This window comes from Euprymna scolopes, chromosome 22 (assembly GCF_053919585.1).
Source record: "Euprymna scolopes isolate OS-2025 chromosome 22, ASM5391958v1, whole genome shotgun sequence".
Lineage (NCBI taxonomy): Eukaryota > Metazoa > Mollusca > Cephalopoda > Sepiida > Sepiolidae > Euprymna > Euprymna scolopes.
In genome coordinates, this window is record NC_136503.1 from 40,738,855 (window position 1) to 40,751,950 (window position 13,096).

At 31.9% G+C, this 13,096-nt stretch overlaps 1 long non-coding RNA gene across 1 annotated transcript in view; it reads left to right on the forward strand.

Moving 5' to 3' along the window:
* The window catches only part of LOC145243371 (uncharacterized), a 111,184-nt gene extending 98,976 nt beyond the window's left edge, over positions 1-12,208 (forward strand). Inside the window, exon 2 of the long non-coding RNA XR_013862858.1 lies at positions 10,029-12,208. This is a non-coding gene — a long non-coding RNA (uncharacterized LOC145243371). The remainder of the gene's footprint in view (positions 1-10,028) is intronic.
* Positions 12,209-13,096: the final 888 nt, after the last annotated feature.

Genomic DNA, 13,096 nt, shown 5'->3' on the forward strand with positions numbered 1-13,096 from the left:
CGAGATCATTGTGTATACACTTTAATCCATACGACGTTTTCAGAAATAGCACTTTAACAAATTTTAACATACTTTCAACGGTATATTTTTTAAAGTTGAGCCATTTCTATCATTTACAGTAGAATAAAAAAGTTCATATCCTATCCATTGAGGCATTAACTTCCTTACAACCGTCGGAAGATGTAACACGAAGCCAAAGGGGGTAGAATAACAGCCAGCACCCCAAAGATTGAACTTTAGTATCACAAAAACTGATCACCCCTATTAGCAGTCACCTGTAGAGGCGCTTCGGGCGATTAGGTATAAGTCAACCTATTCTAAAATAGGGAAAATAAAACCTGGGATTGCGCGATAGTATTTCTTAATGGGTGATCACGCCCCGCTTGACTATGCTCATAATTATGTATCTGTAAATAATTATAAAATTCTGTGGACCATCCGATCGCTCTTCTTTGCATCTTGTCTATCAAAAACACTATTGTCATATAAACCAACTTATCTATAATATAAATCTAACCTGTCTGTTTAAATGTGTGTATGTATGTATGTATGTATGTATGTATGTATGTATGTATGTATGTATGTGTGTGTGTATGTATGTATGTATGTGTGTCTGCCTAAAAATTTCGACAGAGGCGACGGATTTCCACGAGATCGATATCATTTTGAAGCTCGACCCCTCGGACGACAAATATCGAAAAATTGGCCAAAAACATTAATTCCTTCACCCTCAACTGGGCACTTTTCTACAGGGAGGGGTCGCTTTTTTCACCAATATTTACGTCATCGCTTTTTGTCGATTGTCTAGCCTTAATTTAAACCTACGTCACTTCCGGTCTGGCGATGGCCGCAACAGCTAACGCGTCGCTTTTTTTTCACGTTCTTTTCCTCCTTCGCGGTACGAGTTCGAGCCTGCTTTCCAACTACAAACTATTTTTTTTTTGCTCAACACACACCTCCAAACACCCGGTCAACGCCGGGCACCCAGGCTAGTGTTTCATAGTGTTTCATAAATTTCACATTCCTTTTCACGGTCCAACCATATTGAGTTCAAATAAACTTCAATCTTGTTTTGTTATGTTTTCGTTTCGATTTCGATTCCAGGTGGCACTCAAATCATTTTTTTAAATCATAACTATATATTGGGTACAATATAAGATAAAATAATTGACTCTATAATAATGAATACGAAACTGCGTAAATTAAAATATCATATTTAAGCGTATCTTACAACCGAGCAACATCGGGCGCCCCTGATAGTAATTACTTTAAAATGCTTTGCTTCAAATTTCAAAGGACGTTTTAATGCGTTACTACTTATCAAGGCTACAAGACCATTCGAGGATAAGACTTAAAGTATATTTGATCAGTTTAAGTTGTATTTTATTTGTTTCTCAATATGATGACATATCAATTCTTTTGGGGGGTGTAATTAATGCGTGTTGTGATTCAAATTTTCGAACGCCCTACGTTTTTCATTAAGAATCATTATTTATGGAATCTATGGTGGTGAAAAATTAAATTATAACAAACAACAACATCGTTGTATCCTTCAACCACTACGCACGCATCAGAAAAATGTCTAAAGAAGCGTGGAATATCAAACTAGTATCTCTTGTTTTCTCTACATACACAAACATTAAATTAACCTACACTAATTTGTCGAAGTAACCGATCCTGAATGATGTGCGCCTTGCACAAAAAAAACAAACAAATTAATGTAGGTTGATTTAATGTTCATATAGGGTGTTTTTAAGACTCTATTTTGCTTTTGAAAAAAATATTGGTTTAAGTTTATTTATCAAAATATTTAAACCAGTTTATATCTATTTCCCTTATATATACCGTACTTTGGGGTAATTGCGCCAAGTCCGGGGTAATTGCGCCAACTAGCTAAAAGTGCTCTTTTGGCAACCATGCACTTAAAGAGCACTTTTTTGTTGGCGCAATTATCCCCGGATTTAGCGCAATTACCCCCGGATTTAGCGCAATTGCCCCAAAGTACGGTACATATACTAGACCATTTAGCCCGTCAAAACGTAGTAAAAGTTATAGGCCGTTGATTTAGCATGAGCGTTCTAAGATTAACTGGTGGTTAAATATGGCTAAATTTATGCTAATGTTTGTATCAAATACTAATCCTATTAATTCTTAAATCTGCATAGAACGGAAGTCATAATACTTAGTTGGTTGCACCATATTATAGAAAAGGCCAAAACAAAATTTCATCCAGATCGGCTCACTTGTTTCCGAGGAAATTTCAAGAGTAAATATGAAATTGAGATGACTAATCCCTATTAATCTTTATTAACTGTGCATCGAACGGAGACTATAATACTTAGTTCGCTGAACCATATTGTAATAAAGGTCCATACAAAATTTCAGCCAGAGAGGCCACATAGTTTCCGAAAAAAAAGTGAAACGAACAGCTAAATAGTCAGACAATATATATATATATATATATATATATATATATATATATATATTATATACTGAGGATAAAGATTAATAAGTGTAAATTATGAATAAGTTTAAAAAGGAAAAACAAACATCAATCTCCTTTTGAAACTAATTCATAATTTACAATTATTAATCTTTATCCTGAATATTAATGTAGCTCTACGATTAATATACCTTTTGAGCTTATTATATATCCACAGTACATTAAATTAAACTTTGCTCTCCTAGACTTTCGGTCTAATCCCCCTTCCTCTCTCTCTCATATATATATATATATATATATATATATATATATATATATATTGAGTAAGATGATTGATAATTTATAATTAAAATTAAAAATTAAAAAGCTGTTTCATAATGAAGAACAAACAAAATCAATAAATTGTATGATCGTTTCGAAAACGATGTTTTTATTGTGATAGACGGTGAGTCTTGGGCAATAATTTTATGATATAGTTTTTTTAAACAAATTCTCATCAGCAAAAATATTGGGTGGGGGTTATTTTTGCTCATGGGGAGACTTTATTTCAAAAACTATATCATAAAATTATTGTCCAAGACTCAATCTCTATGACAATAAAAACATCGTTTCCGAAACGATCGTACAATTTATTGATTATTTTTGTTCTTCTTTATGAAACAGATTTTTTTTTATTTTAATTATAAATTATGAATCATCTTACTCATTATTAAAACAGCTCTCTCTCTCTCTCTCTCTCTATATATATATATATATATATATATATATATATATATATATATATATATATATATAATGAAATCAAAAGGATGTAGGGTTTACCTGATATTCTCAATGGTAAACTATAATCTAATATAAATACCAGTATATATATATATATATATATATATATATATATATATATATATATATATATATATATATATATATATATATATATTATATATATATATATATATATATATATATATATATATATATATATATATATATATATATATATATAGAGAGAGAGAGAGAGAGATTAATCCCAACTGAATAAAAAAGCTTAATACGCAATAGAGAGTAGAGCTTATTATAAGAGAAAGAAAATCAAAACTGTAAAACTTTACAATCAAGTTTGACTGAATACCCCAAAAAAACAATTTACAAAGTCCTTATTCTGCGGCGTTTGAAAGAAAGCTATTTTTGCTATTCTCATCAGAGGACAGAAAGAAATCAGCAATTTTGATTGCAAAGTTCAACTTATAGTTTCAATTTTCTTTCTCTTATATATCTATATGTGTGTGTGTGCATGTGTTTATAATACTGATAACTGAAAATATTCAATTCTGTTTACAGTAGTGCATTCCCTTAAAAGTTGTGCAAATCATTATTTCCTATATCCTAGTGCTCCACACATGGTGAAGCTTTTATATGAATCACTACTTTTCAAAACTAAAACTCACTCGAGAATAAGGGTTAGTGAAAACGTCGGATAAATGACGATGATTATTGTGAGAGGATTGAAAATAATGAATGGAATAAATAACATTTGATGATTCGTTAAATGATTTATGACAAGTGTTTATTCATATCGGATGTGGAGACGAGCATGTAATAGCCTTCAGGGAATCAATCTTGTGGCAATGCGTTCCACAGAAGAGAAGTTCTTTAAAAGAAACTGTCCATGGAAATTACGTTTGATTTTGTAAAAAAGAAAATGAAAATTCTTCGCAATTATAGTAGGAAGACGCTCTTTTATATGCTATGATCAAGTCTGGCACAAGGAAAGGAGACTTTAAGGAACTACTCTTAGATATCAGTTAGCGTTGGGGTATACTGATAACAGATAAGAAAAACGAAGAAAAACATCCGATTTTGGTGGAAGAATTGTCATGAAAATGATATATGGCATCTTGTTCCGTATTGGGTGGATTATACGGGTTCGCACTCGAAAGCAAGTGACCGTGGGTTTCTCCTTTTTAATGATTTGGGGTCGGCAAATAAAATCCTTGCCATGGTGAAAATAGACCTCAGAGGTTAAATAAGTGACTAAAGTGACCCTATACATTGACTGCAGTCGCCGATGGAAAAATTGGCCACTAAAACGTCTGGGAAACCATTAAGTCCGCTTGGTAAGATAATTGTGATATACTTAAATAGATGGAATGACACACGAGCAGATTCGACTCAACAATAAAGACAATCTGTACGGCTGATTCACGATTCACTGGTAATTTCACGTGTCACTATCGTTTGGTGGGAAGATCAACATCGTTATACTATAAATTAGCTTGACATTATCTTGGTCAAAATCCCATTTGAGCCACTTAGAATTTCTTTCTTCATTGTCTGTAGAGAATTTGAGATTGTGTTTCGTTGCATTCGTTCAATTCTTCAGTTATACTTTTATCTTATTTTTCTTTTCTTTCTTTTTTTCTTAGTATTTCTTTGAATTTTATTTTTCATCGCAAATAATTTCTATGGCTGCCATTGATTTTCTTTCTTTCTTTGTTCCGGTACATTTAAACATTGCGGTCTTTTATGTTTTGGGTGTTTCTGGACGTACCAAGTTCGAATCCGATCAGTTCCATAATATCACTTTGAGTTAGAGAGCTATGTTAACCGGCAAGATTGCCAACAACAGAATCACGTTGGTCGACAAAGTTGGACGACGCCAACTCATTCGAATTTGTTTTATGTTTTCGAATGTTTGCGATGAAGATTGAAATTTTGTTTTATTAAAACTACTGTTCTCATCTTGGATGACATTCTTACGACGTTTTGAGCAACGTAACTTCTGACTTTCCCGATTTCTCCAAGATAAATCTGAAGAAGGTTAAAAGTTAAATCGGCCGAAACGTTGCAAGAATAACATTGAAGATGAGAACAATAATACGGAAACACAAAAGAATATAACGTTTTTTTAGAAGCGGAGAACTTTCAATTAAAATAGTTTTATCATACAAATATTTTATTGATTCCAACGTTGATTTTTAGTATTTATAATTTAAATACAGTTTCGGCATAATGGACCCCGTGGTTCGCGCGTATATGGCGATATCTTGAGGTCCAATTTTTGCAAACTGTACGCATTAAATTAGGCTGTATTTCGACAATAACCTTCAAGTGATCTATTGTGTCTGGATTATCAGCGTAATGGGACTTTGCATAACCTTGAAGAAAATAATCTAGTGGGGTTGAATCACACGAACGAGGTAGGCAGTTGACAAGTCCATTTCGTGAAGTTATTCGTTTATCAAAATGTTTCTTTCAGGAAATTGATTGTATCACGCGCTTAAAATTTCTGTCTCTTTTTAAAATAATATTTACAGTAAAAACTCATCTAACTTCCACCGCAACAAAGAACTTTCATTTCTTCCTCTGTGTACATAAAGGCAAAACAGAATCTATTTCCAAGAATTTCCCATCTGTGGAAGCACAGAACTGCTGACCACATATGGTCGCTTTCAATTGTCCTCTTAAACAATGAACTCTTGTCCACTTATTATTTCAAATCCTTACATAGTATTGTTCAACAGCCCAATTGACAATCTCTTTAACACTTAACCTCGAGTGGCTATTGGGTCTTGACAAGTGGTGACTAGATAATATACAAGAACATTCATTTTTCATCTAACTGTATTCCTTTTCCTTTTGTGTGTAGAGCGTTATTCATCCAGTTACTATTCTTTTTCTCTCTTTCCTATTGTCTTACTTTCAAATAAATATCTATATTATATTTCTCTCATCTGTTGATCTGTCTTGTATGCTTGTTTGTTTATCTGCTCGTTCCACTTTTTCTCGGAAACTACTGGACAATTCTGGATGAGAGTTTGTATAAACTTTTCTTATCATAAGGTGCAGCAAACTAAGTATTATGGTAGCTGTTTGATGCACACTTAGAGGTCAATAAGAATTAGTCACCAGAACACCATATTTACTCAAGAAGTCTTTTGCACCGATCTGGCTGAAGTTTTCTATGGATCTATGTTACTCTAAGGTGCATCGAACTAAGTATTATGGTATCCGTTTGATGCACATTCACGGGTTAATAGGGATTAATAACGGTTAGTCATCACAGGACCACATTTACGGAGCTTATGTCAACGGATACTTAAATCTAAGGGAGATAACCAGCATAGGCATAACAAAAATAAGCATATTTTGCAAGGTATACTTTGGGACACTGAAATAATCAGTAGAACAACGAAAGAATGTTAAATAAAAAAAATGATTGCATAAATACTGTAGACGAGTTTCGGGAATTGCTAAAGCAGTTTACAAAAAGGAAACAAGTTAGCGATCAAACTTTACCTGAATGACGTTAGTCCCAGAAATTGCCGAAGCTGAAAAAAAAATACACGATAAGCGCCGGGTGAAGTCAGTCCCAGAAATTTCAACAAAAAAAGAAGTTAATCAACGAACTTAAAATATAACAATGTTAAGTAGCAAAATCAACGGCACTTGTACAGTTTAATCAAGGCATTAACAAGTGAAAATATCGAAAAAGGGTTATATTGTACGTATCCGTTTTGGACTGAAGATCTCCGAAAAAGATTTTCACTTAATTTGATCGAGTAGTTTTTTTTTTTTTTGTTTTTTTGTTTTTTTTTTACAGGGGAAAAACACGTTTTTATGACAGCACGTTGAAGGCGGACATCTTGGAATTTTGTGAAGACACCACGTGGAGATAATCCATTTAAAGCGCCGACACTCCCTCTCCATCTCTAATACTAGCTTTTCTTCCTAAACATCGAACCTTTTGCTCGGTACCATAACAAATTGTTTTTTTTTCGCTGTTAAAAAAACTACTTGATTAAATTAAGTGAATTTTTTTTTCGGAGAACTTCATTCCATAACGGATACGTACCATATAAACTTCTTTCGATATTTTCATTTTTCAATGTCTTGATTAAACTGTACAAGTACCAAATAAACTAATTTATTAACGCACACAAAACAAAAGTAAACAACGTGTTACAATGAAGCTATGTTAATTAATCAACAACAAAAATTAAATAAACTTGTTTGAAATTAATAAAAAAAATTAAATAAACTTGTTAATTAACGAAAATAAAAAATAAAAATTTTGAAGGATATTTTGAAGTATTTGAATCGTCAATAACAATCAAGAAGTTGTTCTCCATTTAGCCAGTGAAAAATGTTTCCCTTACTTAAGAGGAAAAAAACGAACACTTGATCTTGGTCAGAATCTTTAAACGCTGATTGATTACCTAAAATAAAGAAAAACAAATTTCTTATATTTTTGATTTTTTATTTTCGTTTTAAAAAAAATTAATTAACGGTTTAAATACTTCAAAATTTCCTTCAAAAAAGTTTATTTTTTTTTATTTTTTGCTAATTAACAAGTTTTTTTAATTTTTGTTTTGGATTAATTAACATTGTTTCATTGTAAGAGGTTGCTTACTTTTTGCTTTGTGTACGTTAATTAATAAGCATCCCAAATTATACCTTGCAAAATATGCTTATCATTGTTATGTCCATGCTGGTTATCTCCCTTAGATTTAAGTATCCGTTGACGTAAGCGCCACATTTACTATAAAAGTTTTCTCATTAGCTACTGGACCGATCTCGATTTTTATGGACCTTTGTTATGATATAGTGCAGCGAACTAATTATTATGGTACTAGTTCTATGTACAGTTAGGGGATTATAAGTACTGATATTTAATGCAAAAATAAACATAAATCAAATCATATTAAAGCATATTCAATTTGGCATAAAGCACACATTCTCTAGGTGTATCCGAAGCCGCCATTAAAAATGCGTGATAAGAACTTAAATAATTAAACTTACTATCTTTCGAAGTATATAACTACTTGCAAAATGTAATTCAAACCCTATTTTTTTTTCAATTAAAAGAGCAAAGACCAACTTAAAAAAAAAATAACAGGTTTAATAGAAAATTATGCAATATTTTTTTTTAATCGGTTTTCTTTAAAAAAGATTTAAAGAAAATCAACGAAATCTTACTTACTTACTTCGATTATAAAAAAATATATATATAAATTCCCAAAAACCACTTACCTATAAAAAATACTATTCAATGGGTACTTCCATTGTTCATTGGTAAGAATTTATCCATATTTATACTTATATTCCATGTCCTTTTTAAATAAAATACTTTTTTAAACAAGGATTAAAAAAAAAAAAACGCGAACTCAGATTTTTTTCACTGTTAAAATAAAAGGAAACAAATATCTTGATTTCGTCGAATTTATCTTCCGGTGGCCTTGAAGCGCCACAATTAATGTCTCTTTCTATTGCGTGCTGTAAACGAAAATTAGTATTTTGGGGCCACCTTAGGTGAAAAATAAACACATTCACTTATCAGTTTTTGCAGTTAAAAAACCCACGTTACCGATTTTTTTATTCTCTTAATGAAATACATGGGTTTTATATTAATATATTTTATTTCTTCTTTATCGAGTGTATTTTTTTTTAATATCTAAAAAAGAAAACATTGAATGAAATAGAAAAAAAATTGTCGCCAGCGTCCGATATTTACTTGACAATCTAAGCATAACATGAGCTTTCACTTAAAAAAATCAATGTGTTTCTTTTTTAAGGTTTTACACTTTGGACTTTACAGGTAAATTTCCCCAAAACACTTCTTTTTTTTTTTCTTGTTATTTAAAACAAGAAAAAAAGAAGTGTTTTGGGGAAATTTTATTTATTGACTTTTTTATATTTTATTTATTTATTTTTTTATCTTCAATTTGTGATATATAAAACTTTGGTGAGTAAATTAATTATTTAAATTTTAATAGACATTTCAAAATGGGGGGGGTGACTTAAAAAACGTTTGTCTAAAATATTATATTCAGTTTATTGTAAAGAGTATAAAATTTCACATTGAACCTTAAAATATCGTAAAAATTGAACCAATAGAAAAATTTCGATAGATGTGGAAGTTTAAAAATTGAAAAAATTTAACTCGTAAAATTCAATTGATTTCTTTATATAAAAAAAATGGCTGCATGAACGCGCACCGACACTTTGTAAACACTGTTTTTTTTTTTAAATAAAAAATATTTCTATTATTTTTTTAAACAACTTTAATAGTTTATTTTGGAAGTATATTCTATAAAGAAAATAAACAACCCACTTTAAAAAGAGAAATTAAGAGTTTTTTTTATAATATATTTTATTCGCAGTTTTGCGTTAGAGGTGTCAAAAATTCCCCCAAAATTCTGATACACCTACTCATTCTCAGTACACGCACTATAATTTTTCCTGTTTTTAAAGGACGAAAAAGCCTGTTTTTTTTATACATTCTCTCGTTCTATATGTTTCTATTTCTTTTCTATATTAATTCGATTTTTATTCTATTTTCTTTTTGTATTATTCCTTTCTGTTTTTCAGTCTTTTCTTTTCATTCGCAGGCGAGTCATTCTTTCTTTTTTCTTTTTTTTCAGCGATCATCGTTTATTCTTTCTGTTTTTATTTAGCTAACCCCCGTCCCTTTCTTTTCCTCTTTTTTGTCGCGCCAAATTTTTTTCTTTCTTTCTTTCTTTCTTTATCCAGGAACGAATATTTATATTTTTCTTTTTCTTTCTTTCTCTTTCTTTCAATCCAGGAACTTTTATTCCTCGGCGTTTTTACGTGCAAGACCGTTACAGCTGCATGAATTTTAAGTAATATTAACAAAGCGTGATTACTTATTATGAAGAAAAAAATAATTAAAAAAAAATGTTTGCCTGTTCCGGTAGACGAAAGAAAATCTTATCCACATTACAAGAAAGGCTTCTAACTTCTTCGCGATGGGTCTGCATTGTTTTTTGGAGTCAACATTAAAAACAAAACTTGCTGACGTTGATAGAATACACATTAAGTCTTACAAAAAAAAGGTCTGTTTTCGGCGACAAGATTAATTAGGGTGAAAGCAAAAACACACACACAAAAAAAGGAGACAGCAAAAAAAATAAAATAAAATAAATATCTACATAAAAATTTAGAAGAAGCCAGACTTCGATGAAATTGACCTTCTTGATTTCAATCGAGCACAGAATTTAATTGAAAGAGCTCAGAGCCTATAGTGGTTTGTGTTTTGTCGAAGATGAATAAAAAAGAACCCCAGCTGTCCATATGAATAGCTCTTGCGGGTCGTCGGTGGCCCGCGGGCCGTATTTTGTGCGAGTTCGACTTATATCAGTCGAAGGTTAACTCCTCTAGCGGTTCACGAAACGAAATGACTCATATTAGTTTAATCTACCGCCTGTCCAAATAGAAAATAGTACAACATACAAGCGAATGTATTATTTATTTATATGAGATTAACAGGGATACTCGGCATTGCCCGGGTGAACGAATTAGTGTTTAAAAAGTTGTATGTAACCTGATTAAAATAAAACCGTCTATTTACTTAAAGTGAATAGATGGGTTTTTTTTTGGGGGGGGGGTCCTTATTTTGACAATATACACTAGTGCTGGGACGATTTATCTGAATCGAAATAGGGAATCAGAAAAATCGGAACTTTTGAGAATATCGGATTCAGAAAAGTTTCAGTCTAATTTCCGATTCCAAAACCGATTTTTACTTATTTTTTAAGACTTACTTTTACATTGTTAGCATAATTAAAAAATATAGACAACAATCTCGCAATGAGTTTATCAAAATCCAGTAAACAATACGTAAATGGAAAAAAAAGTAAAAGTTTGTAAAATTGAAAAGAAAATTATATCTGCATTTTAAAAAAATGTAACTATACTTTTTAGGTGATTATAGAATCTGAATCGATTATTATATCGGGATCGGGAATATAAAACAGACTCAGTAATGGTATCGGAATCGGTAACAATATTGGAAATGTCTCATTACTACTGTACACATTAGTGTTTATTATAGAACGGAAATATTTTTTCATACTGCTGATATTCGATGTTCATTACAAGTGCACATCCTCCGTCAAAAATGACAGAAAATAATTCTGCGTTTCCAGTGTTCACATTAATATTTATATTCATACAAAATAACGTTTCAATCAGTCAAGTTAAAAAAGGAGAAATGGAAAAGCAAGAAAAAGGTTTAAAACTGAAAAGTTTACGAAAAAGGGTTTAAAAAAAAAAAAAAGAAAATATGCTCCTGTCAGAGTGCAACCAACGCCTCAATTCAAGACGAAGGAGATAATACAACCGCCTATGATTGAGGCCCTTAGCAAGCCAAACACTCGTCGCAAAAAATGCCAGATTTGACCCCCCGTGCCTGGGCACTCATATTTCTCATAACATTTTCGCCGCTGAATGTACAGATGTGGCGTCTCTTTATAAAAAGATTCGTTTCTGTTTTGTGTTAGTCTTAAGCGATTTTGGTGACTTTTTGGACATCCTGTATCGTATGTTTCCGTAGCCCCTTGAGTCTGTAAAGGTAGCCATGTGCAAGCCATCCGTCACAGAACAGAAACGAGCGATGGGAGGGGGTCGGCACTTCGTTCGCTGATGACGCGCTGATGTATGCAATGATTAGCTCCAATTGCTTCTCTGTACGTGCAACCCCGTGCGCAATGTATGATTTTTCCTTTTTTGCGCCTTTCTCATATTCAACTAGATTTCCCCGTTGCCAATGTTAAGGACATGACTCTGCCGCAAATATATATTACAAGTTGAATATTCTTTGTAGACAAAGATGTTACTTTTTCAATCGGCAGATAATCATTAAATTGTTATTATTTACTAGCAGATGTACCCGGCGTTGCCCGGTATTAAACGTAACATTAAATTAAAAAAAAAAATGAAATAAAGAAAACTGAAAGAGACTGAGCCATGTGCATGTGAGTATTGTTTTTTTTAAACAGTTCACTTCTTGTAAATAAAAAAAAAATACTCTAGTTGAGATGAAGACCAAAACCTAGACAGTGAGTCAAGTACAATAACAATTAGGCCAACTTGACGCGATCTTTAAAAAGTGTTTTCAAACCTACTTATTCTTAACATAAGTAATCTGTTATGTGAACGATTCACGCATGCGCATTCGTGGATCAATTGGCAAACAGATAAAAATCCTAAGACCCCCACGTTCCAACTTTTTAAAAAATGTTGACCCCTTAGCAGCCTGTTTTTCCGAATGAAAACCGATAAAAATGTTTCCATATTTCTGAATATCCTATACACCAAACATCAAGTTTGGAGATCAAAAATTCATTGAGTAAATAGGTTGAGAGTTGTCTAACTCACACATTCTCACTTTTATAGATATGAACATTATTAGTTTTTTACTGGTGAGTAACCACTTATCAAAGAAAAAATCAACTCGAGGATAAGGATAAGCAAGATAGATGGATTGTTAGTTAAAAGATGAAGAATACTATCAGAGAGTTCATCGTCATATCTTATCATGTCAGTGCTGAACATCAAATCTTTGTTGGTACAAGTTCATCTCTGAGATTGTGTGCTAACGTCTGTCTGGGATTTATAAAGGGTCAGTTGCTTGCTTGTTATTACTACTCACAACATGTGGAGGTTGCTTGCTGTCCTTGCAAATCCATGATATTGTGTTCAACAGACGGAAACTTCTTAGAATAAAACTTTGCTCATAAAACTTCAGTTTGAGCTGAAACGAAGATGAAAGGAAAATTATTTAAAAAATGGTTGTAGCTAGACGAGTCTTTGTTATTTTTTTTACAGGGGCAGGGAATAGATTGGAGCTCA